The 25,624-nt window shown below is 34.7% G+C and overlaps 1 protein-coding gene across 1 annotated transcript in view; it reads left to right on the top strand.

Annotated features, from left to right (window-relative positions):
• The first annotated feature begins 16,562 nt into the window (after nucleotides 1–16,562).
• Syx5 (syntaxin 5) overlaps nucleotides 16,563–25,624 on the top strand; it is a 202,696-nt gene continuing 193,634 nt past the window's right edge. Inside the window, exon 1 of the mRNA XM_090398913.1 lies at nucleotides 16,563–16,693. The gene's annotated coding sequence lies outside the window, so the exon portion shown is untranslated. The remainder of the gene's footprint in view (nucleotides 16,694–25,624) is intronic.

Here is a 25,624-nt window from a genome sequence, read left to right as displayed (position 1 = left end):
ACTGGACTGGCTTGAATTACCATAAATGTTCCAGAGCAGCAAAAGAAAGGAAAAAGTTCCGTGACATGGTTGCCAACCTCCTTCTAGGGGATGACACTTGAAGAAGAAGAATCTGATTGAGTATCCATGTCTCGATTCCTTAGGTGTGATAATGGTTTTATCGAGTGACACTGTTATTTTTCCATTTTTGTTTAATTTATTCATATCAGACCAGCCTTCATTAAGTCTATATTTTACTGTTTCCGTGTTTCTAATTCATAATCTTAGTTAGTGCTGTTACGTGAAACCATATTAGTTTCTAAGACGGTATTTATGTGTTGTAGTCTTACACTCAACACTGTAACAACACTGAAGTTAATAACATTACCCCTATATAACCTCTCTCCTGATTAGGTATGAAGCAGTGGCAGCCGGTGAAAATTTAAAGTGGGGGTGTTGCATATACAAAAAAAAAAAAAAAAAAAACTTCCCTCCCCCTAACAGTAACGAATTTATCAATACATAAATTTACATATTAAAAATTGCTTTATTAAAAATATTTTATCCTCACCACAAACAAACATCAATAATGAAAGTTTCGTATCAATAGCAATGACAAACGCAAAGGAATATCGGCGTTAGATCGCGGTGCATTTGTTTCGTGTAACGATAATTGAAAAAATATAATTATTTTCATATTTTCAACAGTGACACTCGTCATACTTCAGCCTTGTATCTATAATAAATAAATAATTATATGTCATTTTAACAAAATAAAATAAGATTTACAAAAAATAGTTCACCACGAACACTCACTAATAATAAACGTTTCATATCTCAGAGCGCGGAAGCATGATACACTGTCCAAACGGCAGTGTATCATATGACGTAACGTGCAAGCGCAAACGAATACCGGCGTTAGATCGCAATTATCGCTACACGAAACAAATGAAAAAATATAATTCTTTTCATATTTTCGACAGTGACACTCGCCATAATTCAGCCTTGTATCTGTAATAAATAAATAATTCACAGATAATAACGTTTCATATCTCACAGAAATAACCCCTGGCAGTTTGAGCAGTTACAGTTGGGAATAATGTAACATGCAATGACAAGCGCAAACGAATATCGGCGTTAGATCGCAGTGCATTTGTTTCGTAATCTAAAGCGTTAATAGAACAATTCCAATTATTAACTATTCAATCAATGTCGAAATATAAGCTGTGACCTTTAACATGTTGTATTGCATTTATATAATGTTGTGGCCTGTGTAGCTCAGTGGAAGTGGTGCTTGCTTTCTCTGCGCTTGGCCACTAGAAGTTAGACCTAGGTTCTAGTCTAGTCGCTGACTGAAGGAACTTTTTTCTAAACCTACCTTCGACCGGTTCCCGAGTTAGTCGATCTCTGGTACGGGCAAGCGGGTTTTTCTTTCCGGAAACTCGTGTTTTTCGTCCCGTATACACAAAAAAATCGACCATAGTACCCACATTATTTCAGACAGTGACATATCTTGTTAGGGTTAGGTCCAAGAGATGGCAGCACTTGTTTGCCAGCCTCTTCATCGGTGGCTGCTATAATTAGTGATAGACATTGGCCAGCTATCACTGATTAGCTACCGGTGGAGACTGAACTGCTCACTCAGTCTCCAAAAGCTAGATAAGGTATAAAGGCCTCGCTTACTCCCTATTAGGGAATAAAAGGAGTTAGCTGATTTTTTTGTAAGTATTGTTATTATTTATAAACACAAACAAAATTTAATTTTTTCATTTTTTCCTTGGGGGTACTACAGTGTTGCAGTGCTTATGGACGTGCCGCCACTGGTATGAAGACTCTCCTACAAGTCATTTAAATAAATTTTGAAAGAAGACAGAAGACAATCCATTTATTGTTGTTGTTAAAAGCCTGTGTTACCTTGTGGAAGAGACATCTGCTCCATAGCGCGTTAGGCCGTCCGAAGAAAGCCTCGAAGCAAGTCAACCTCCCAACCGGCCGGTGTGGATGATATAGTCAGCTCTTCCTAGCTTTTTTCATGGATCAAAACTTCGTCGGCATTCTACCTTTTTTCATGCCATTACCTTTCTCCGCCGTTAATCTCGTTACGGCTATTCTATAGCATTAGTGGATTAACTGTTGCTGAGTGACCTTTGTGTCCCGTCCCCCTGTCTTTACGTCTATTGTGTTGCTTAGAATTTTATTTACTGTCCTAAGTTATTTGACCTTTCTTGCCTCTAAAATGATTTATTGTGTCTCTTCCCGAAAATTGAAACCAATTTCATATATGCGAAAAAAAAAATCAATCCTGAAATGCCCACTGATCAGCTTTTGCAATGAATCTATTTAGTGATAGTGAATTTTGTGTATTTTATTCTACAAATCAGTGCACCGGAAGAGATGCACTGATTGTTCTTTCACTTTACGTATAATAATTGAATAATTGTTTTTCGAATTTTAAAATTTTCAAATGTTTGCTTTGAAAATATTATGTCAGATATGTATATTTTTAAATAATATTTATTGAAATAAATATGTCCTTTTTCTTTCGTTTCTAGCGAAATAGCATTATATGGATCATCATATTTTAGATTTAGAAACGATTTTTTGTTATTTATAAAGACAAAATTAAAAAAAATGTTAAAATGCTAAATTGCCTTACTCGGTTTCCGATTGTGTCTTTTTGGTATCAAAAATTTATATCCAATGATATTTTAGCAGTGATTCTTTCCCTTCGTCATTTATTTATTTATTTGTATTATGCATATTACGATAATATCTAGTGCATAACTTCGTAGATATGTTGAAAATATAATGTGAAAAATATCATATTCGGAATGATTCAACATTTTTGCTCATTTTGAAGATTTTCTAATGTTCCCCCCCCCCCTCCTTATTCTCTCCTGGAAGTGAATTGCATAACTACTCTAAATTTCTCTACAGGTTTGAAAGCTCTTCTAGACAGCATTCAAAATCAGTTACGTAATTTTACCATTTTGACAAAAGATATACGGCAATCAGATTGTATCGTGAAGCTTCTAAATCTGTTCTATTTATTTGCAATCTAAAACCAGCTGTTCTACTGCCCGCTGAAATTATGTGAAATTTTAGAAATAATATGCTATATTTTCACCATGCAAAATTGTTTATATGCATACCACACAAAAGAAAGTTCAGTAGTATTATTTGTGTTTGTTTTTCTTTTAAAAAAATCTAAATATTACTTCTTCTGCTGCTGGAAGCTATTTCTGAAATAATCGACGTCTTATAAATACTTGGTTATTCTACAAATCAGTGCACCGGAAGAGTTGCACTGATTGATCTTTCACTTTACGTATAATAATTGAATAATTTTTTTTCGAATTTCAGAATTTTCAAATGTTTGCTTTGAAAATATTATGTCAAATATTTATATTTTTAAACAATATTTATTGAAATAAATGTCCTTTTTCTTTCGTTTCTAGCGAAATAGCATTATATGGATCATCACATTTCAGTTTTAGAAACGATTTTTTGTTATTCATAAAGACAAAATAAAAAAAAATGTTAAAATGCTACATTGCATTACTTGGTTTCCGATTGTGTGTCTTTTTGGTATCAAAAATTTATATCCAATGATATTTTAGCAGTGATTCTTCGCCTTCGTCATTTATTTATTTATTTGTATTATGCATATTACGATAATATCTAGTGCACATCCTTGTAGATATGTTGAAAATATAATGGGGAAAATATCATATACGGAATGATTCAAAATTCTTTTTCATTTTGAAGATTTTCTAATGCTTCCCCCCCCCCTCCTTATCCTCTCTTAGAACTCACAGGTTTGAAAACTTTTCTAGACAGCATTCAAAATCAATTACTTCATTTTACCATTTTGACAAAAGATATACGGCAATCAGATTGTATTGTGAAACTTCTAATTCTGTTCTATTTATTTGCAATCTAAAACCAGCTGTTCTACTGCCCGCTGAAATTATGTGAAATTTTAGAAATAATATGCTATATTTTCACCATGCAAAATTGTTTATATGCATACCACACAAAAGAAAGTTCAGTAGTATTATTTTTGTTTGTTTTTCTTTAAAAAAATCTAAATATTACTTCTGCTGCTGGAAGCTATTTCTGAAATAATCTACGTCTTCTAAATACTTGGTAATCTCCTCTTAGCTGGAGGAAAGGTTGAAGGCTTGTTACTCTCAGTGCTATTGAGAAGAAAGGGGAGAACACTAAAGTGCCCCAGGCTGTAGTGCAGAATATGTCAAGAATGTCTTGTTTCCTTTTCGATTGTTGATTACCTATATTCTAACAGAAATACTGATATTTCGTTTACATGCTTATACATTATTTATGCCAAAATAATTGCTTAATTTATAATGATCAGTTTCACTTTTATTATCAAAAGTTAGAAATTAAATCATACAGTTATCTTGAAAAAGAGGATTTGAATTATTTTCAAAGAAAAGGTGCATATGCGTTTCATAATCTTCTTTTTTTTTGGGGGGGGGGGGATATAGACCTAGGCAATCTGCGGATATTTCAGATAATTTATTTCATAAATCGTTCGCAAGACAGCTGTTACAAACGTAAATCACTTGGAGAACATACCTATTCATTTTAGTGTAAAACAGTAGCAAAGGTTCAGTTACTTTAGATATCTAATCTAGAAGAAAATGTTATGTCTGCTGAGATTAGAATCATACGTGAATAATTTTTCTGACATGATTTCTCTATTCGTTATAATGTAACCAATTTCCAGATTTTTTTCCCTCCTGCAGACTTCATGTTATATGCAGTGATTTCTTCTTTGAACTATGAGAAAAAAAATCAGATAACAGGAGAAAAATATGCAGTATTTTCTTTTCCACTGGCTGAATTTACAATGTTCTTTCTTTGTGTTTTGAAGAGAAACTGCAAATGACTTTTTTCTTACTATTTTTGCCATTATAACATCTCATATAATTATAAGAGTGACATTTTACCGTTTTTCTCCCACACGAGAAACAGAAATAAGGTGGTAATAATATTGTTGATTCTGCCAAACTTCATTGTAGCAGAAATTTTTATTACAAAACTTTATAATATATATATATATATATATATATCTCCGAAACAAGAAATTTGGAACCCATATCACATCAATGTTGAGTGTTGGCAAGGTGAAAATGTTCCCGTTATTATTTATATATTTCATTTATTAACTAGGGGGCTATGCCCAACCCCCCCTGTTCTGGTATGGTAGACCAGTTCTCCTTCAATTGTGATAACTCGAAAGGGGGTTCAGCCACTGAATTCTGATGACTCGAATTTTGAAGACTCGACACTCAGGGTAACCCCTGAGTTTCAAAACATTTCGATAAACATGACATAAAAAAGCTTATCATTTTATATATATATAGGGTAGATTTTATTTCATTATTTTTTTGATGAAATACTTTACCTGGAATACTCTTTCCAGTTTCTCTGTGTCAAAAAAGAACTGAAAAATTAGCCTTCAAGATGAAAAAGAAACAATGCATTCGGGTATCCCTCTATCAATATTTGTAGTCCTGAAAAGGACTGTTTTGATGGCCTTGAAAACAAACATTTTTTATTTCATACTGTTCAGAATTTAAAATTCTTGAACAGCGTGGAACACCTTGAAGCAAGGGTAAACACACAAAGCAATTTTACACTCAGGGCACCAGATTTTTGTTTCCTTTCTGATATTTTTTTTATTACATACATAATATTTGGGTGGAGGTTTTTTTTTTTATTAGCCGTTGGTGGTAGATTTTCGGGATAATAGTTGGAGTTAGCAGCGTTCAACCTCAGATGTCTGGCAGGATTTCCTGTTTTTCTGCTTGCTGAAGAAGGTGCATGTGCATGCAGCAATGCTTTCGCAATTTCTATTCTGTATTCTAGATATGTTATGGTAGACAAACATTTTTTCTTGTACAGGAGGAAACTGTTCCAAATAACAAAATCCAAACACTTCAAAATTCAAATAACATGTCCAAACACTTTTTTGTAATATTTTTTATGCTGTTTCCTCATTACAGAGTAGAATGATAGCTGCTGATCGCACCTGTCGACTCAACCCATAGTGTCGTTGTATGCACACACAGCAATGGGTTTTTCTTTCTTCAAACCATGCTTCTCCACGGATTCCGCTGATGGATTGTGCAGGGAAGATAGCAGAAAAACATCTTTTTTGTCTTTCCAACGTAGTGCAAAGACTTTCCCTCGCTGATAAGTTCGGATTTCCCCCTTCGATAGCTTTCCTGAAGCCAGATCTGGAGGCATATTTCGCCTTTTTGTATTTACATACCATAACTATCTGTAAGATGCTGTAAAAGCAAATCAGCGAGTTCAGGACACATGTATAGTAATTATCCATTATAATTCATTATAATGGCAATATCATTATAATAGCAATTATCCATTATCCTTTCCCCAGTAAAGGGTCTAGTAACTGCATTACTGCACGCATCGACAAGGGGAGATCCGAATATTTATCGTGCTCGATTACAGTTTGCTTTCCCGTATAAGGTTTGAAATCCCAAAGATATCCACTTTTCGATTCGCAAAGCATAAAAAATTTTACTCCATACTTCGCTTTCTTTTTGGGAATATACTGCTTACATTTCAGTCCACCTTTGAATGGCATAAGGCTTTCATCGATACTCAAGTCTCTCTCAGGAATGTAGAGTGATCTACATTTTTGACGGATTTTCATCAGAAAATCATAAATTTTGTTGAGGACTGGGCAAGGATGTGTTGCCTGATCGTATTCTTCATTATTCTGAAAATGCAAATACTTCATGATGAGACTGAATTGTTTTTCAGTCATAACATCACGAAACATTGGCGTGTTCAGAATCCAGTCTGTAGACCAATACATTTCGAGAGCGGGCTTTCGAAATGTATTTCGAAACTTCGGGTTTTTCACTTTCTTTATTCTGATATTGCATTTGAAGGATGACAGTGGTTTTAAATATTAATTTCACCTGTATCCGAATATCACATAATTTCCTGAATTATAATAATCACGAAATATGTATATTGTGTGATTTATAATTTGCTAATTTATAATAATCACCACATAGTTTCAGTATCGAAAAATTAAAGTTATGTGGAACAATTATTTCTAGAACAATTATTTCAATATTACTAGAGAAAAATAACGTATTAAATAAAAACTGTACCTATGTTTCATAACAGTTTTCGGGTGTGTGATAGTAATGCAACGAGGGGGGGGGGTTAAACTATCAGAGGCGAAATAAAGTTCAATTCTATTGTAAAAATATGGAAATAAACTTTCACATTTGATATACATATTTTGAATGATAAAAATAAGCAAATGTATCGCTTTCTTTAAAAATTGGAGAATAAAATATCTGAATTATGCAGAAAATATAAATTTAAATCATAACTGTTAATTTCATTTTGTAATGACCAATTATACAAGGAAACCAAGATAGTGAAAGTACAGATTACTATACAACATGAAGAAAAAATTTAGTAATATGATTAAAGAATTTCATGTTATTCTCTATAAAGCAAAGTTGCTCAAGGGTGTCCTAAAGGAAATCTGTTAAGTATTATTCGATTTCCATGGTTTTGTACAAAAATAAAATTAATATAACCTGGAACGTCGGCAGCCGGTTTTCTTTTCTTTTTTTAAAAGAATATTCCAAATAATTATCGTGAATTAATTTCTTCGAGAACAAAGAAAAATCTTTTGTCTAGTAGCGATTAGAAAAAAATTAGCGCAAAAAAATAAAAAATTAAATTGGTTAAGTGAAGAAATTATGCAAGACCTTTATTTTGCCCAGAAATTAAAATTGTATTGTACAATAAAAAGAGAAAACAAAAATATAAATAATTTCTCTATTTTTAGTCTATCATATATAACTAAAATCCAGTTCACCAGCATGGAACAAGAAAGTCCGTTTCTTGTTACAGGCAACTGAGAGGCAGCTACGAATTGGAGATAATCCGATTAACATTTCTCTTCAGCGTGAGGGTTTATCACACCTTCTAATGGACATGACAGTCAAATTGCACTTCTTATCCAGGTTCTTTAAACAGGTGGGCTGAATCTTATCCAGATTTATTTGGACGTCTATAGACGTCGTAGCCGGTAGGAAGGTTAAGGAACCGTTTCTAACCCTTCCTTCGATCGACTCCCGGCTTAATCAATTTCTGTCACAGGCAGGAAGATTTTGTTTTTACATTGGTTGGGGTTTTTCGTCCAATAAACTCAATAAAATTGACTGTAGAATCCATACTGTTTCAGAAAAATCATATACTGTGTTAGTTACAAACTACGAGATGGGGACATCTCTCTACGTCTCTTCACCGGATGCCGTTTATAATTAGAGAAAATCTCGGAGCAGCTATTTCAGACCAGCTACAGTTGTATATTGAACTCCCCCCTCCCCCAATTTACAAAAGTTAGATAAGACTAAAACAGCTCACATACTCCTGATAGGGAATAAATGGGGATAGTGGATTTCTTTTTTCTTTTGTAACTAACTGCTAACGGTAGCGAACAAATGTCAAATGGGGTTATTATTTCTGGTAACATAGCAAGAATTTCAGCGTCGTTGGCAAATCCGCAGCTACACGCCTTTTTTATTTTTATTTATTATTTTATTTTTTAGTGTTACAGTTTGATAGCTGGTTAAGTATCCTATCACTGACGCCTTTCTTGGTTTAGTATGGTACATAATCATTTTATTTTTATTTATTTTTTATTTTGTTAGTGTGACAATTTTGATAAGTGGTTATATTTCTTCAAATAATTTGATGTATATATGCTAAATGTGGTAAAATGGAGTCATCTATGACTGTCTTCATAATAGAGATTTTGAAACATGAAGAAAGTTCTCTAAACATATATATTCTAAACACTGTTTAAGCAGTTTGACAGTGTCTGGCGGAAAATTTTCTTCCAAGATTAGTATGATGCATTCTCTTGGAAATTTCGGTTATTAAGAAATTTAAACATCCTACATTGATTTAGTCATTTATATAAAAATTCAACTGCAGCTATACAACCAGGAACAAATTTTCTATAAAAAAATAGGAATATTCCCTGTCTAACTCTCCAAAATTATTCATAGCAGCCCTAAAAGCAGATAAGGATTAAGTCGGCTGGGGCCCCTAAAAAGTGTTTATATATGTATATGCTATAAAGAGAAGTAGGGATTTACTATAACAAAAAAATAAACGCATATAATATGTGATTTAATATTTTTATTTCAAAGCATTGCAAAGAGCCTGTGTAGCTCAGTGAATGTGGCGTTTGTACACCGCCACGCTTGGCCGCACGAAGGAAGACTTGGTTTCGAGTCCAGTCGGCGACTAGTAGAAATTTTTCTAAGCCTTTTTTCGACCGGTTCCCGAGTTAGTCGATCTCTGGCACGGGCAAGCAGGTGTTTCCTCCCGGAAACTCGGGTGTTTCGTCCTGTAAACTCAAGAAAATCGACCGTAGAACCCACATTATTTCAGACATGAAATATATTGTGTTAGGGTTAGGGACCACGAGATGGCGGCACATTTGAGCCGTCTCTCTTCACTGCGTACCGCTTAATTAGTGATAGATAGCCTTGGGCCATCTGTCTCTGATTGGGTACCAGTGGAGATTGAACTGCCCACTCAGTCTCCAAAAAGTTAGATAGGGCTAAATGGCCTCGCCTACTCCCATATACGGGAATAAAAAGGCGTCAGCTGATTTTTTTTTTTTTTTAATGCATTGCAATAAAGTTTTCTTTATAATAACATCAAACATGAAATATATAAAAAAAATACATAACGGTAGTTAAAATTACAACAAAATAATTAAATATTTTAAGAAAAATAATAATAATAAATATATTTAAGTTGGAGTAAAAAGTTACATAAATTTTTTCCTTGATGTTTCTCTAGCAAAATGCATCAATTATTTTCTAAGTATCGAAAGCTGAGGAATCCCTGGTGGCCACTAGGTCCGATACCCGCTTGATCCGCCTCTGTCCAGAAGAAATTTTTAAAAGCCTGGATTGGAAAAATAAAGGAATTATGGTAAATAGGAAAAACTATTTGCTGATGCTGATGATATTGTTCTTTTAGGAAACTGTGCATAAGAACTTTAACAAATGATCAGCAAATTGAACGCAGGAAGTAAAAGGAAAGGATTGAAATTAATATATAATAAATACATCACAAAAAAAAACAGCACAAATGGAACACCAGGAAATTAATATAGTAACCCTCTTATGTTTACCTAGGATAAAATATCACAGTAGAGGGAGACTGAAGAAGAATAAATTATACGTAGAATTCAACTTCGTTAGATAGCCTTTGAAAAACACCATAAAGCACTCAAAGGTAATATCCCAAACTGCCTTAAAAGATAATTTTGTGACAGTTGTATACCAACGGTCATGACATATAGAAGTGAAACATGGACTTTGACACAAAGATTGGCCAAGTTGAGGATTACTCAGAGGAAACTGGAAAGATCATTTATCGGTATTACCATTCTAGATAGAAAACGCAACACTTGGATTAGAACTCAGAAGAGGGTGAAAGACATTATAACAGCTATTAAAAGATCCAAATAACAATGGACAGGTCATATTACAAGATGTAATAACGGACAAAAAAAATGGACAAAATTGACATCTGAATGGTATCCAAGAGAGGGAAAGAGAGCTACAGGAAGACCAAAGAGACAACGGAAAGACGAGATTAATGAGATGGCTGGAATTCAGTGACATAGAAAAGCTCAGGACAGAAAAGAGTGGAGAACTTTGAGTGAGGCCTGCACCCAGCAGTGGACAGAAAATGGCTGATGAATGAATTCTCTTGAAGAGTTTGTAAATAGGATTGTGATATTCATGATGTTTGTAGAATCAAATAGAAGGTATTTTATTTTGTTTATGTAGTCTTTGGAGGTTTGTTAAATATATGGTTATGTTTTTCTCCACGTAGAAACAGCAGAGTGAATAAATATTTACAAAGGTAATATGTGGTTGAATGCATGGCATCCACAATAAGTTTTAATAGAACATCCTCCTTATTAATTTTAGGTACACCAAAAATACGCGGGATGGCTGTTTTGAAGTTGTTTATTCTTTGATATCTTTACTCAGTTACAAGGATCTTTAATTAGATCATTGGTGTTGTGGATACTCCATGTCCAGTCACTCTCTAACTGCCTCTAAGATTATCATCTCCAAGTTTATGTACATGTTAGAATCCTTTATCCGCTTTCAGTACTCAAATGTTATTTTTATAAAACTACTCACTAACTTGAATTCATCATTACACACGTTGCTAGCAAGTTAGTTTGGAATGAATTAGAACGGCTGTCATTCATATATATATAATGCCTGTAGAATTTCTTGGAATTTTCTATAAGCATTTTTCTATATTTACTATTATGCCAACATCAGGAATGTGCTTGGCAGATATAGCAAAATTCACCCCTTTATGTCCTAGACTAGAAACAGGATTCAAACCGAAGTTTTTTCAGCATAAAATGTCCGGCGTTCTTGGGACTGTGGTAGTAAGGCGTTTCTGGCGAAAGGTACGAAGCTTTGTGAAAGCTTGCTATGAGAGAGAATGTAAGTGTTTGAGTTATGAGGTCTCCTTAAAACAAAACAAAAAATTTCACAAAATACTAATGAATGTGAAGAATTTATTAATTATTATAATAAAAGTGTTTGCTAAAGCAGATCAGGGACATCATTAAAACATGAAACGAAACTAATAAGTGCTAAAAAGAAATTAATAGATAAAAAGAGATAATGAAGATGACTAGCATAACATCTTAAACCGACATTATAAACTACGTAACCAATACGTTCAAGTCAATTGTTACAACTTGCAACCTGTTGTCAACTCGGTTATGGTTAAAAAGTAACCATAGCCGAGAACTATAAATTCACGCTAGTCTCGTAGCCTTATTACTTTGGCAGTAATTCCGATTGATAACTATATATTGACAGTATGGTTGGTTGGTTGGTTTTATTTCTTTCAGTCGTTTCCGATCCCTAAGTGACTTTGTAGGCTTCCCACAAATTGTTCTTAGTGAATTTTTTACAGGGTAGCTCAACATTGTTCCCCCCCCCCTCTAAATTTTATCCGAGCTCCGGACCGGTATATGGCTGGGATGTATTCATGACTGCAATCCATGTGTGTGTGTGTGTGTGTGTGTGTTCACGGGGCCGGTTTGCCTGTTCTGAGGGATGAAAAACCCGAGTTTCTGGGTGAAACAAAACCCTACTTTCGTATGCGACCGGCTAACTCACCTTCCATCGATAGAGACCACAGGAAGGTTCCTCACGCCACAAACCGGAATCGAACCCAGGTCTTTCTGACCAAACGGCTTCATCTATACTGACTGAGCTACAGAGGCTCATTGACAGTTATACCGGAGAAGAAAAGCCCGAAATAACTACGAACTTTAAAGAAACATTAATAATACATCGGCAGCTATATAACAAGCACTTGGTTAGCTCATAACATATGAACATGAAAACATGTGCACAATGTAATTATTAATCATCCTGAATCAGTCAAAATCAGAAATAAAAAACAGAGAGGATTCTCCTTAGGGAATCCTGTCTATTTGAGCAAACAAAAATGCCAGTTTTATAAAAATAAAAAAAGTGATATCAACCATCGTAAAAAATAAATAGACGTCCCCCCCCCAAATGAAGTAGGAGAGGCCATTTAGCCGTAAAGTTTTTGAAAACTGGGAGGAAGAAGAAGCCAAACTACATCCTCATCCAGTCATAAATGACTGGCTCAAGACTATCAATGATTTTACTTGTCGATCCGTGGTTGTAGTTGTTTTGTTTTCTACAACAGCATTGTAGAAAACAAAAGTTGTCTACAACAGCGACCAAAACATGGCTGCAGTTGTAGACAACTGCAGCCATGTTTTGGTCGCTGACCCTAATACTATATCTTACCGTATGAAATAGTGTGAATTCTACGTTCGATTTTCTTGAGTTAATTGACTCAAGAATTTCCGTGAATTGACTAACTCGGGAACTAGTCGAAGAAAGGTTTAGGAAAAGTTCCTCTAGTCGGTGAATAGCATTGAAAATAAGTGGCAGCTCATAAGGGTTTGCAGTGGTGGGGCTGCAATGCTACCGGCCCAAACTGCAGTAGGTAGCGGTTTGGTGTGGTCTGCATTGAATGCAGCTCCAGTGTTGAGTATACTAGCCAGTAGTGATACTAGCCCTAGCCTGCACAGCACACTGACTATTGCAAAATACAACTATTGCTACAAAATGAATTACTGTATATAAAATGCATCGAGCAGTATTGTACTACAAACAGAAATATAATAATTTTTAGATAAATATATAAAAATTTAAGAACGGCGATAATAAAACAGGAACTTTCATTTTATACTGGAGGGTCTGCAGCCCTTATGGACGAGCTGCCACTGTTGAAATTAAAACTTTCTTCTGGAGGCTGAGCGCGATGCATTCATACTTCCATCTTCACAGGCCTCTAATTATTATTTACCACCACTATTTCAAATATTTCTTCTACTATCACGTACAGTAAAAAGAGAAGGACACCACTTTCTGAATTAAAAATGCACAAATATTGATAAAGAAAGACTAAAGAATCGAAAATCTCGACCGGTTTCCATAAATTTTCTAACCTGATAAATAATGCGCTAGCTCGAGCATGCACGTGTGCAAGCGCACACATACAAACACCTTTTTGTTCTCGTATAGGGAGTATGCGAGGCCGTTTTTTTAGTCCTATCTAACTTTTGGAGACTGAGTAGGCAGTTCAATCTCCATGTAGCCAATCAGAGATAGCTGGCCCAAGGCTATCATTAATTAATCAGCACGCAGGGAAGAAGGCGGCTAGTAAGTGCCGCCATCTGGTGGTCCCTAACCCTAACATAATATATTTTAATGTCTGAAAATAGTGTGGGTTCGACGGCTGATTTTCTTGAGTTTACAGGGCGAAAAATCCGAGTTTTCGGGAAGAAAAACCTGCTAACCCGTGCCAGAGATCGACTAACTCTGGAACCGGTCGAGAAAAGGCTTACAAAAAGTTCCTCTAGTCGGCGACTAGATTCGAACGCCTTTCGTCGTGCAGTCCAGCGCTGTAGAGTGCAAATGCCACTTCTACTGAGTATATTTTTATTAACACTAAAGCATGTATGTACAATCAAAATAAATATATATACAACTATTTACAATATATACATTTGTACATAGGATGTTTATTCTAATTGACATTTTGATTTACATTTCTTGAGGCTACTTCTACTGAGGTTATTTGTATCAACAACAGCAGCTGTGTATATTTAAAAATAAATATATATATACAGCTATTTACAATTTGTACATAGGCTGCTAATTCTATTAGGCATTTTCATTTACTCGTTACAATATACTTATGACACCTGTTTTACAATCACTGTTTAAATAAGATACAACATCACATGCTCAATTTCTATTTTCCTTATTGTCCTATTGAATTGCTTGAGCTGTTATTTTTGTTGGTATATGTTACATAGTGATTTCAATCTATTTATAAGTTCCATTATCAGATCAGTCTATTCTCGTTTATATATATATATATATATACATACATACACACACATATACATACATATATACATATACACCCCCCCCCACACACATATACATACATATATACATATACACACGCACACACACACATATACATATACATACATATATATGTTAGCATTGACATTTTCCATATGTACAATTCGTTTTACATATATCTTCATTTTATATCTTTGTTCACATATTTTGGATGACTATTTTATTAACTTAATTTAAATGCACATCTTATTCTTAAAATACATACATTGCTTATGTTTTTATTTACATTTATATATGCATATATTTTGGTAGTATCTCTATATCTCATGCAGATTTTATTTTTTTGTAGGCACTCTTATTTTTACAAAAATAATTCCATCTTGCTTTAACATTATATTGTTTGCTTAACTTAAGAGGTAATCTGTAATTTCTTATATACAAAGTTTTCTGAATTGCAGAATTAGTTACAGGTCTATAAATGGATAATATATCCTATTAACATTTTGGGTTATTATCATGTTATGAACTTATGTTATCTCTACTGAGCTACACAGGCCGCCATACAAACACATACACATACAAATAAAAAAATAAAAATTAATTAAAAAATTAAAAACGAAAGTCATGGAATGTATTGAAGACTATGAGTTTGGGAAGAACTTTCAACTGAAGTTTAAAAGTTATTATGGGTAATAAAACATAAAACAGAACACTTGCGACATTGTGGATATTTTATTTGTAAGTAAACGAATTTAGAAAGGTCAAGATATGTTTAGTAAAATTTAGACTGATTCCTACTAATCTTAACACAAAGCTTTTTTTCTTGTTTAAACTGTGTATAGGTTTTTATGAGGATTAAAATTTACCCATTAACCTTAATAGTGTTATGCGATTCGCATAGAAAATCTACTTCAAATTTGTAACTTGCATTGCTGAAAAGAGCCTCTGTAGCTCAGTGAATATAGACAAAGCCCTTTGGTCGGAAAGACCTGGGTTTGATTCCTGCCGGTGACCTGAGGAACCTTTATCTGGTCTCTTTCGAAAGTTGAGTTAGCCCGTTTCATATGGAGTAGGGAGTTTTTCCTCCCCAAAACTCGGGTTTTTCGTCTCCCAAACAGGCAAACCGGCTCCCTGAACACACACGGATTACAGTCAGAAATACTGCCCTTAGAGGATGCAGCAAGGAGTGGCGACCCGGCTGCACCAATTATCTGTAAGCCTCCTCGGGTAGGGAAGAGCTCAACCCGTCCTAGGTAGGATGGATGAGGGGATATGATGATGATTACTGAAAAGTAATATCCTGCAAAGCGTGATTGACTGTGTATTCTGTGCTATCTGCTCCATCAAATAATAACTTTAAAAGAACAGGAACTGTGTCCGAAATTCCGATTTAAACTAGAAAAAACTGCCTCAGAAATATTCGAGGCAGAGAAGAAACAATGAGAAATGAAACATTTTATTGGGTTTCCAAGTCTAAAAATGGATAGATATTGAACTGTTGATGATATTGAATAAGTAATTAATCCATACATTAAGGACTTTTTCTCTAGTTTTCATGTCACCTTTATCATCTCTTAATTTCTTTTTACAATACTCTTTCCTCCATTTCTGAGCTTTTCAACAGCCTCCAGAATATTTTGTCACCATCCCGATATTTATTTTCTATGTTCTTACCAAAGTCTTCCAATGACTTTTGTTTAGCTAGTTTTACACAGTGTCTAGCTTTCTTGCATTTGTTTCTGTATTCTCTAAGAGCACAAGCTGACTTATTCGCCAGGAACACTCTATTTGCTTTCTTCTTTTCTGGTCCTTTAATTTCCTGTGTCCACCATGGAGTTCTGATTTTTCTATCTTTGCAGACAACCTCACCACACGCCTCTCTGGCTGAATCAATCATTGTTTTCTTCAGGGCTTGCCATTGATATATATATCATCATACACTTATTAATTAATTAAATGATATTATACTTTTTATTTTAAGAAAACATAAATAGTTTCGGAATTTATCAGTCCGATTAATTTTTATTTCTCTCGCTATATGGCAGCATTTACAGGAAGTTACAAGAAGCAGATGATCGTCGTATTTTGACGTAGGAGATGTCGTGGATGTTTGTCCATAAGAAGTTTGAGTTGAAGTAAGTTTTCTAATATGGAATAGTTTATTCATTTAATATATTCATATAACCCTTATTGAGGTTGAAAAGACCTTAGTTTATAATAAATTACACAATATAATATTGACTTATTGTCTGACAATAAGTCAATGCCCCGGTTTATTAAAAAGTTCTTAATTATAAAATTCAAGATATATTTTACAAGCAAAATACTATTAAACGGGCTTTCTTACCTGATATTAATGGGTTTATTTTTAGTTTATTTAATTGTTAATACTATAAACCTCCTCACCCCTTCGATGTGTTTAGAAGCGTTTGTCATAACTAAACAATTAGTTCAGTGTAAATGTCTTCTCGTTTCCCGTCATCCAAATGGACATTTGATTTCTTATAATCTGATCACTCAATATAAGTAGGTCTACATAAGTAGTTTTTGTTGATTTGTTGTGAGTTACAGCGAAACATTTCAATCTTCGCTTGATTAATGCTTTCGCAGCTGTGTGGTAAAACTGTTTGCAGCTGTTGCAGAACGAAAAGTATTCCGATAGGTATGATTCTTGACGCACTTCAGACATGACAAAAAAAATAAATAAATAAAAGAAAGTATACAGTTAATATATTGTAAAATGATAAGTTAATGCAATAAAGTTATGAATCCGTGTGATCCGAGAATTTAGTTTCGTTACATGCGCTGAGCAGCCTTCAGTTCAGAGACACCTTTAGTGAATAACATTCATTTACAAACTTGCTGAGCACCATGTTATTTGTGCCAGATGCACATTCCATGAATGTGGCATTAGCTGTGGTGATATGGATTGCAGAGACAAAAGTCTCATGTTTGAACATTGACAGCTAGCAATTATATGTGAGACGTGTGAAAGTTCATTTGATAAGGCGATGCTTAGCATTGTGGACAGAATTGAGGCCATCCCACAACAACAAATATATATATATATATATATATATATATATATATATATATATATATGTTAAAGATACCAAGCAATTTTAAACCTGGTTTTTACTCCATTTCCCAAGTAAGCAAACAGACTAAAAGTCAAGTTTGCGCCTGCAATTGATGCAAGTCTAACTGATTCCACAGGTAGTGCAGGACCAGGGCAACTCGTGGCAAAGGTGGAACAAGCTCCGATCACTAATCTTAATATTTACCCTTAATGCCAAAACACATCTCCAAGAAGGGGATGTATGATGTTTTGTATTAAAGGAAAGGGGCCACTACCCAGACCGGTTTCGACCTTTCTTGAGGTCTCGTCAGTGGGAGCTAGGCTAGAAATACCAAGATTTAGTAATAAACAGAGCTTGTAAGTATTTCACCAAAACGAGTTACCATAAGGTGTTTTAACCTTATTAAATAAAAATCTCTGGAGGAGATATAAATGTAGAAAGTATTTTTACCTTGGGTATAAATATGTTAAAGATACCAAGCAATTTTAAACCTGGTTTTTACTCCATTTCCCAAGTAAGCAAACAGACTAAAAGTCAAGTTTTGCTTACTTGGGAAATGGAGTAAAAACCAGGTTTAAAATTGCTTGGTATCTTTAACATATTTATACCCAAGGTAAAAATACTTTCTACATTTATATCTCCTCCAGAGATTTTTATTTAATAAGGTTAAAACACCTTATGGTAACTCGTTTTGGTGAAATACTTACAAGCTCTGTTTATTACTAAATCTTGGTATTTCTAGCCTAGCTCCCACTGACGAGACCTCAAGAAAGGTCGAAACCGGTCTGGGTAGTGGCCCCTTTCCTTTAATACAAAACATCATACATCCCCTTCTTGGAGATGTGTTTTGGCATTAAGGGTAAATATTAAGATTAGTGATCGGAGCTTGTTCCACCTTTGCCACGAGTTGCCCTGGTCCTGCACTACCTGTGGGATCAGTTAGACTTGCATCAATTGCAGGCGCAAACTTGACTTTTAGTCTGTTTGCTTACTTGGGAAATGGAGTAAAAACCAGGTTTAAAATTGCTTGGTATCTTTAACATATTTATACCCAAGGTAAAAATACTTTCTACGTATATATATATATATATATATATATATGATTGAGGAAAACATAATTAAAAAAAAAAAAAGTGAAGCAGAAAAGTAAACTAAAACTGCAACAGAGGGTTTCCTTGAGATGCATTAATAAGGCTCATCTTTAATAGCTACCCATAAGTTAACTGACCATTAAACAATGTCGGTGGGAAAGAAAAAAAAAAGTTTGCATAAGCTTACGAAGGAAAATGATATAACATGGTTGAACATGCAGCCTTCACATGATCAGGTTTAATTTGTTAATTTCCACAGGATCAGTAATATGGCATAAACCATAGAAGCTTGAACTGGTTAATCTTCAATTGACCATCAAACATGACACATAATAGTATGGAGATAGATACATCACATGTGGGATCAGTGGGCTAGTATTTATTGAAGAAAATATGGGCCAATTACCTGAAGGCAAGTTATGAAAAAAGTACTGATCTTGTGATCTTAGACATTTAAATTGTAATCTAAAATTAATATTTAAATTTATAACTGGTGAAAATGATTGGGACTCCAGTCAGTGGAACTCACTGAAAATGTGTGGGCTTATTTGGATGATCCATTGTGCTGTTAAATGAAAAAAGAGCCTCCATAGCATAGTCCATGATGCCATTTGGTTGGAAAGACATAGGTTCAAATCCTCTCTAGGATACCTAAAATCTTTATAACAGTTCTGCTATCTAAGGAGAGTGATAGGACCTTTCTTTTAAGGAACTTGGGTTTTCATCCCACAAAATAACCAAACTAGTCAGAACACATGCCATTTATAGATACAAGAGTAAGTTTAGGAAAGTAAGATAATGATATTACATAAGAGTGTTGGCAAAATGGAGATGCCAAATATAAACCAGTTTGTATTTCTTCTGTGATAAAGATCTGGGAGAATTACTAAGAGCTTGTATACAGAATTGGGTAGATGAGATGATATTTGTGAAAGTCAGCATGGATTTGTTAAGGACACAGGGACATACTTTAAGTAATCTAGTTGCATTTTATAATAAAATAACAAGAATGTTTGAGGAGGGAAAGCATTCACCGTTTTTCTGGATTTTGTAAAGAAATTTGAGAGGGTACCACTATTGTGGCTCGAAAGGTGGGGAAATGAATTGGAATGCATCTAATTGTAAGGTTTTGAAATTTGCTATCTGCAGATTGTAGAATAGCATCCTTTATTGGTGGAACTATTCTGGAGGATGAAGGGATCTTGCAGGTGATAATAAAGTGCAGAGGGATGCATTGTAAAGGTGGTGAATAACCCACAGGATTGCTGCAGTGCTGAAGATGTTGAGTAGCAGAGATTGTGGATTTTCCATTCTAAAAAGCTCTAATCAAACCACATCTTGATTACTGTGCTCAGGTCTGGTCACTGGAACTTGAGGATGAAGACTTTGGAGAGTATTTGAATGCAACACCATATAGTTATTTTGAAGAATCTCACTTGTTTTGGTCTTGTTTCAGTAACACCACTCAGCCAGTCTCTTCCCTTCCCCCCCTCCACTGCACTCAAAAATTCCATATGATGTTATGCTCCTCCTATTCTATCCCTCTCATCCATCTAGGACGGATTGGGTCCCATCCTAATGAGGGGGGGTTACTGGCATATTAATGCAGCCAGTTCGCCACTCCTCTGCTGCATCCCCTGAAGGCGATATTCATGACTGTATCCATGTGTGTTCGAGGGGCCAGTTTGCCTCCTTTCGAGATGAAAAACCCAGATAAATGGATGGGGGGGGGCCCTGCTGTCCATTCCCAAGGCCAGCTAACTTGGCTATGGCTGAGGAAGATCCTTAAGCTCCTCACGTTGCTGATAGGAATCGAACCTTCCTCAGGCATATGGCTGTGAAGCACATGGCCCGTAGGCTAACCACACGGACGATATGCTCACAAGGATGAAATCCCTATATGAACTGCTCATTTAGTATCTCAACTACAGGGTGCCCATAAGTCATGAAGGGAGTTTAAAATGTGAATAACTTTTTTTTTTTTTTTTAGGTATTCTAAGGAACATTTTGGAAATTAATTATGGAAAAGTTCACAACCCAACAATGAACCAAAATCATGCATAATATTGAAAATGTCATTTTAATATCAGAAATTTTGCATTTAATTGGACATCACATTTTCCAGATCTGACTGCTCCCAATTTCTTCCTATGGGGATTATCTGAAGGAAAAGGTATATGTCAATAGGCCCCAGACAATCCAACAGCTGAAGGAGAATATTCATGCAGAAATTGGGGTACTTCAGCTAGAAACATTACTAGCTCTCATGGAACATGACATAGAAAAGACCCTTCTTTGTGAAGCTGAAAATGGAAAGCATTTACATGATGTGGTTTTTCATAACTAATAATAAAAAAAACTCCGGGTTCTGTATTTCATTATAACAAAAAAATAATTATAATAAATAATTAATAATAAAGTTATTAAATGTTTAAACTTTTGTGACTTATGGGTCACCCTGTATATCCTCCACAGCGGTTTAGTTTACCATTTTCTTCAATTAGTGTCATTCTTCCATAATTATTCTTTCCTCTGCTGGCTCTATGTCAAAAGAACTCCCTCTCCCTAGGTTTTTTGACTTTGTTATCTAACTTCTGCTCATAGTCCACTTTTGCTACCCTTTACCAACTGAGTTGCTAGCCTTGCCTGTTCTTTGTACTCATCGTGGAACTGATCATTACCATTCATCTTGTGTTGCCTCTGTATTGCATGCCTAATCTCTTCATTCATTCATTTCACACCTACCTTATTTAACATTCTGACCTTTGGAATACATTTAGATATTAGCATTACTTCTAAATAGCTCTTGAATTGTGTCCAAGAAACATTGATTTCCTTTCCACCCATCTCATTCCATGATACTGCTGAAAGCTGTGTCCTTAGTTTTTTTATAATCACCAGCCTTGTAATTCCATATATATCCTTTCATCACAGAGGTCCTTACATGGCTGGCAACCATCCATAATTACTTCATAGTTACTCACCAAGTGGAGGGAGATTTCACATCTCATTTGTAATGTCCTCTGTTACATACTGCCTCAAGTAGTTGTCTGTCAGAAACAATAAATTCAGTTTCTTTACTTCTGGTTACTATCACATCATCCCATTCTATATTGCCATAATTAAAATCACTCATAATTGATTATCCATTTCCTATTTTTTTGGCTAATTTGCTTATACACTTCATGATCACTACCCTCCACATTACCAGGTCTATAGCAACATCTGAGTATTTCATTCTATTCAACTCTATCTCAAACCATACTGCCTCAAAACCATTATTTCTATTTCTAAAACTGCCTCTGTTTCCCACTTGCATGGGCAAAACTCCTTTTCTATCATCAACAGCACTCCACTTTCCTTTTTACCTTTTCTATCTTCATGAAAAATAGAAAAACATCATAGGGCCATGCTGAGCTCCCCTACTGCCTGTTTCTCTGTCTTGCACATTGTTTTCTCATTATCTACATTCATAATATCCACTTCTTTATTCATAAATTGCTCTTCCACATTACTTCTTACTTACTTGGATCAATTCTCTGCACTCATTACTCTCCCTTCCAGGAGCCATCTCTCCAGATGACCTGCACCAAAACTATTCAAATGCAGTCTGTCTCTTTTATGCAGTTCCATTCATCCTTCAAATGCATCCCATACATTTATAAACTTCACTCTCTTCACATATTTCTGCTAATATGTTATATAATGAATGATATATCATTCATTTTTCCTTGTTCTCCACCTCATCTCATCACTGTCATACCTGGCTAACACACATTTCCTATCGCACTGTTATCTTTCATTCTTCTGAACACTCTTCTGATATCCAGTCTTGCATTCTCTTTGTTTCTAATCAAGTCTTCTTCTTACTACCTCTACTTACTCTTTTGTTTGCTTACTCCTCATATCCAATGCTACAATCACTACTCATTCTACTTCCCAGAACACAAAACCTCTGTCATCACATTCACCTTCTCTAATAATCAAATCCCTGTATCTGCAATTCTCTTCATTTCATTCCACTTCATCTTTTGCCTTGTCTTCACCAACTAGGCTTTCAAACCTTGTGTCATTCACTCTCACTATCTTACCATCAGTTGCACGTGCTTTTCATTGTCAACCCCACTCACCATTTTACTGTTAATTTCACCCTGTTTTGCACCGTCATCATTCTCACACACTTTCTTAACATTTATACAATCTTCCACAACATCTGTTTCACTTATGATACCATGTTCTCTACTCTAATTCAAGGAAAGCCTCATGGTCCATCAGCATATCACACTTCCTGCACTCATATTCACTCCTTTATTTCATTCAACCTCTGCAAAGATATCTGCAACATTTTTCTATGCATACATATTACAAAAAATCCATGCCATTTACTTTGTCTTTTGCATTGACCTATTTAACAGTCATCTCATTGTCATTTTGTTTCAGAGCACTAAACAATATACAGAGAATTTAAGATAATACTCTCTAAAAAATTTAACCAAACACCAGATTCCAATTACAAATATCACACAGCAGCAGCACTCAATCTAAAAATTATTCATTGTTGTCATAATAAATATAAAATCAGCTTATCTTGCCCATATAATGCCAATACAACTACTGTCCCTTTCATCTTAGAGACTCTATCAGACTCTGAAGATAACAGTGATCGATTCAACAAGAGAGGCCTGTGGTGAAGTTGTCTGCAAAGATAGAAAATTGGTACTTCTTTGTCGACCCAGAATGTTAGAGGTAGTCATTTAAAAAAATAAATAAATAAATAAATAAGGTAGAACTTACCAATTCAGCATATCTGAGAAAATACAGAGAAAAATGTAAGAAGCAAAGAATAGAAGGTAAATATCAGGAAGGTGGCGAAATGTTCTGGAAAACCTTAGAAGGAATAGAGGAAAGAGTAGTGTAGAAAGAATCTTAATATTTAGAGGAATCAGAGGTGCTAGTTCATTATTTTGAAACATTAACATTTTATCTTTGAAATATGTAACATGTAGATATCAGTAATGTAATTACACTCTTTACACTCCTAAGGGACCTTACTGCAAAATAAAGAATTAATAACATTATTAATGCTGCTATTTAATTGGTTTTACAGCAAGGTCCCTTAGGAGTGTAAAGAGGATAAAAAAAAGTTCTTCTGCATAAAGAGGGAATACTATGACAGGAACATCAAGTTAGGTAGACTTTGGATAAGGTCGGATTGGATATAAACAACACCAATAAAAACAAAATAATTTATTGGGTTGCTAATATTTTGTTGGATTTCAACTTGCCATCTTTAGGGCACAGGTTACAACCGTCTACAACAATCTTGAAAAGGAGCTAATGTCCTTTCCAAGATTGTTGAAAAGGACATTAGAAAAGAAACTAATGAGCTTTTATTTATACTATGAAGTTGTATTTTGAATAACCACCAACATGTGAGCATATCTTTATGTTTACATTTGTTAGGAATAGAATACAGAATTGGGTAGATGAGAACTTCACTTCATGGCTATCATGAGTTTAAGTGGAAACAGTATTCTGATATTTCAATGAAAGTTTTTAGTAACAGCATCATTGCATGATACATATACTGTGATATTTTTGTGGAAAGTATTTTTTTCACTTGGTTAGTTAAAGTAAATAATACTTGACAAGAAATTATATTCTTCTTTATTCTTTACTCAAATGTAAGCAAACAAAGTTTGTGCATGAAGTGTTGTTATGATTATGCAAGTTGTATATAGAGGCTGGTGACTTCATATCAGTTGCCTCAGTATCCCATAATGCAGAGCATATTTCCTTTCTGACATGTATGTTGCTATATATTATGGGAATGGTCAGTACCAAGATTAGTTTCAACCCCACATTGTTTTAAAACCGAATAAGAAACTCAAAGATCAGAATCAAAGAGTTTCATGCCGATATAGTAACTATAAAAGTATCGGCGACTACTAGCGTAAGCTAAAGCATATAGTTCAAGTACGTAGTACAAACTAGGCAACTTGCAGCAAAGGTGGAGAAAGTTCTGATCGCTATTCTTAGTATTTCACATAATGTAAAACCCATCTCCTAGGAGATGTATGATGTTATACGTTATGTTATGGTGGGAGGTCACTACCCAGACCGGTTTCTTGATTCCGATCTTTGAGTTTCTTATTCGATTTTAAAACAATGTGTGATTTAATATCCCCTTAATTTAAATGTTTACATTGCCAAAATGAAGCCTATTGGCTCTTTATTTTAAATAAATTAGTTTCAACCTTTATTGAGATTTCATTGGTGTGAGCCAGACCCAGAAAGATACCAAGGCTTGAATTAAAGTAAAAGTCATTTTCTATATATATATATATATATATATATATGTACTAAAAAGGTGTGTCACCTTATTATTAAAATACTGTAGATCGGAGATAGTTGTAGAAAGTTTTACTGAGGCAGTTGATGTTGAAATCAACTGTCTATAAAAGTAACCTAGCTGTGGAGATACTTGATGTACAGTCTTTGTCTGCTTACACTTGGGTAAAGGAGTAAACAAGAATTTCTTGTCAAGAATAATTTACTGTGATGCTTTATTTTTTTATCGAGGTATTTCATAGATAGCAACATAGCATTGCAATATGCTATTTAAAGGCCTGGTTGGCCGAGTGGTTAGCATATTCGCTCTCCAGCCAAAGGGCTGCGGGTTCGAATTCCACTGTGAGCATGGATGTTTGTGATTGTCCGTGGAAATACTATTGGTGGTGGGGCGGTAGATGACGTTGACATAGTTGCAGTTGGAGAATTAAGTGGTGGAGACAGTGTGGGCATGGATGTTTGTGGAAATACTATTGGTGGTGGGGCGGTAGATGACATTGGCATAGTTGCAGTTGGGGAATTAAGTGGTGGAGACAGAGTTGTA

This window comes from Typopeltis vanoorti, chromosome 10 (assembly GCF_054136105.1).
Source record: "Typopeltis vanoorti isolate ZY-2024b chromosome 10, IOZ_Tvanoo_1.0, whole genome shotgun sequence".
NCBI lineage: Eukaryota > Metazoa > Arthropoda > Arachnida > Uropygi > Thelyphonidae > Typopeltis > Typopeltis vanoorti.
This window is presented reverse-complemented; position numbering and strand designations above follow the sequence as displayed.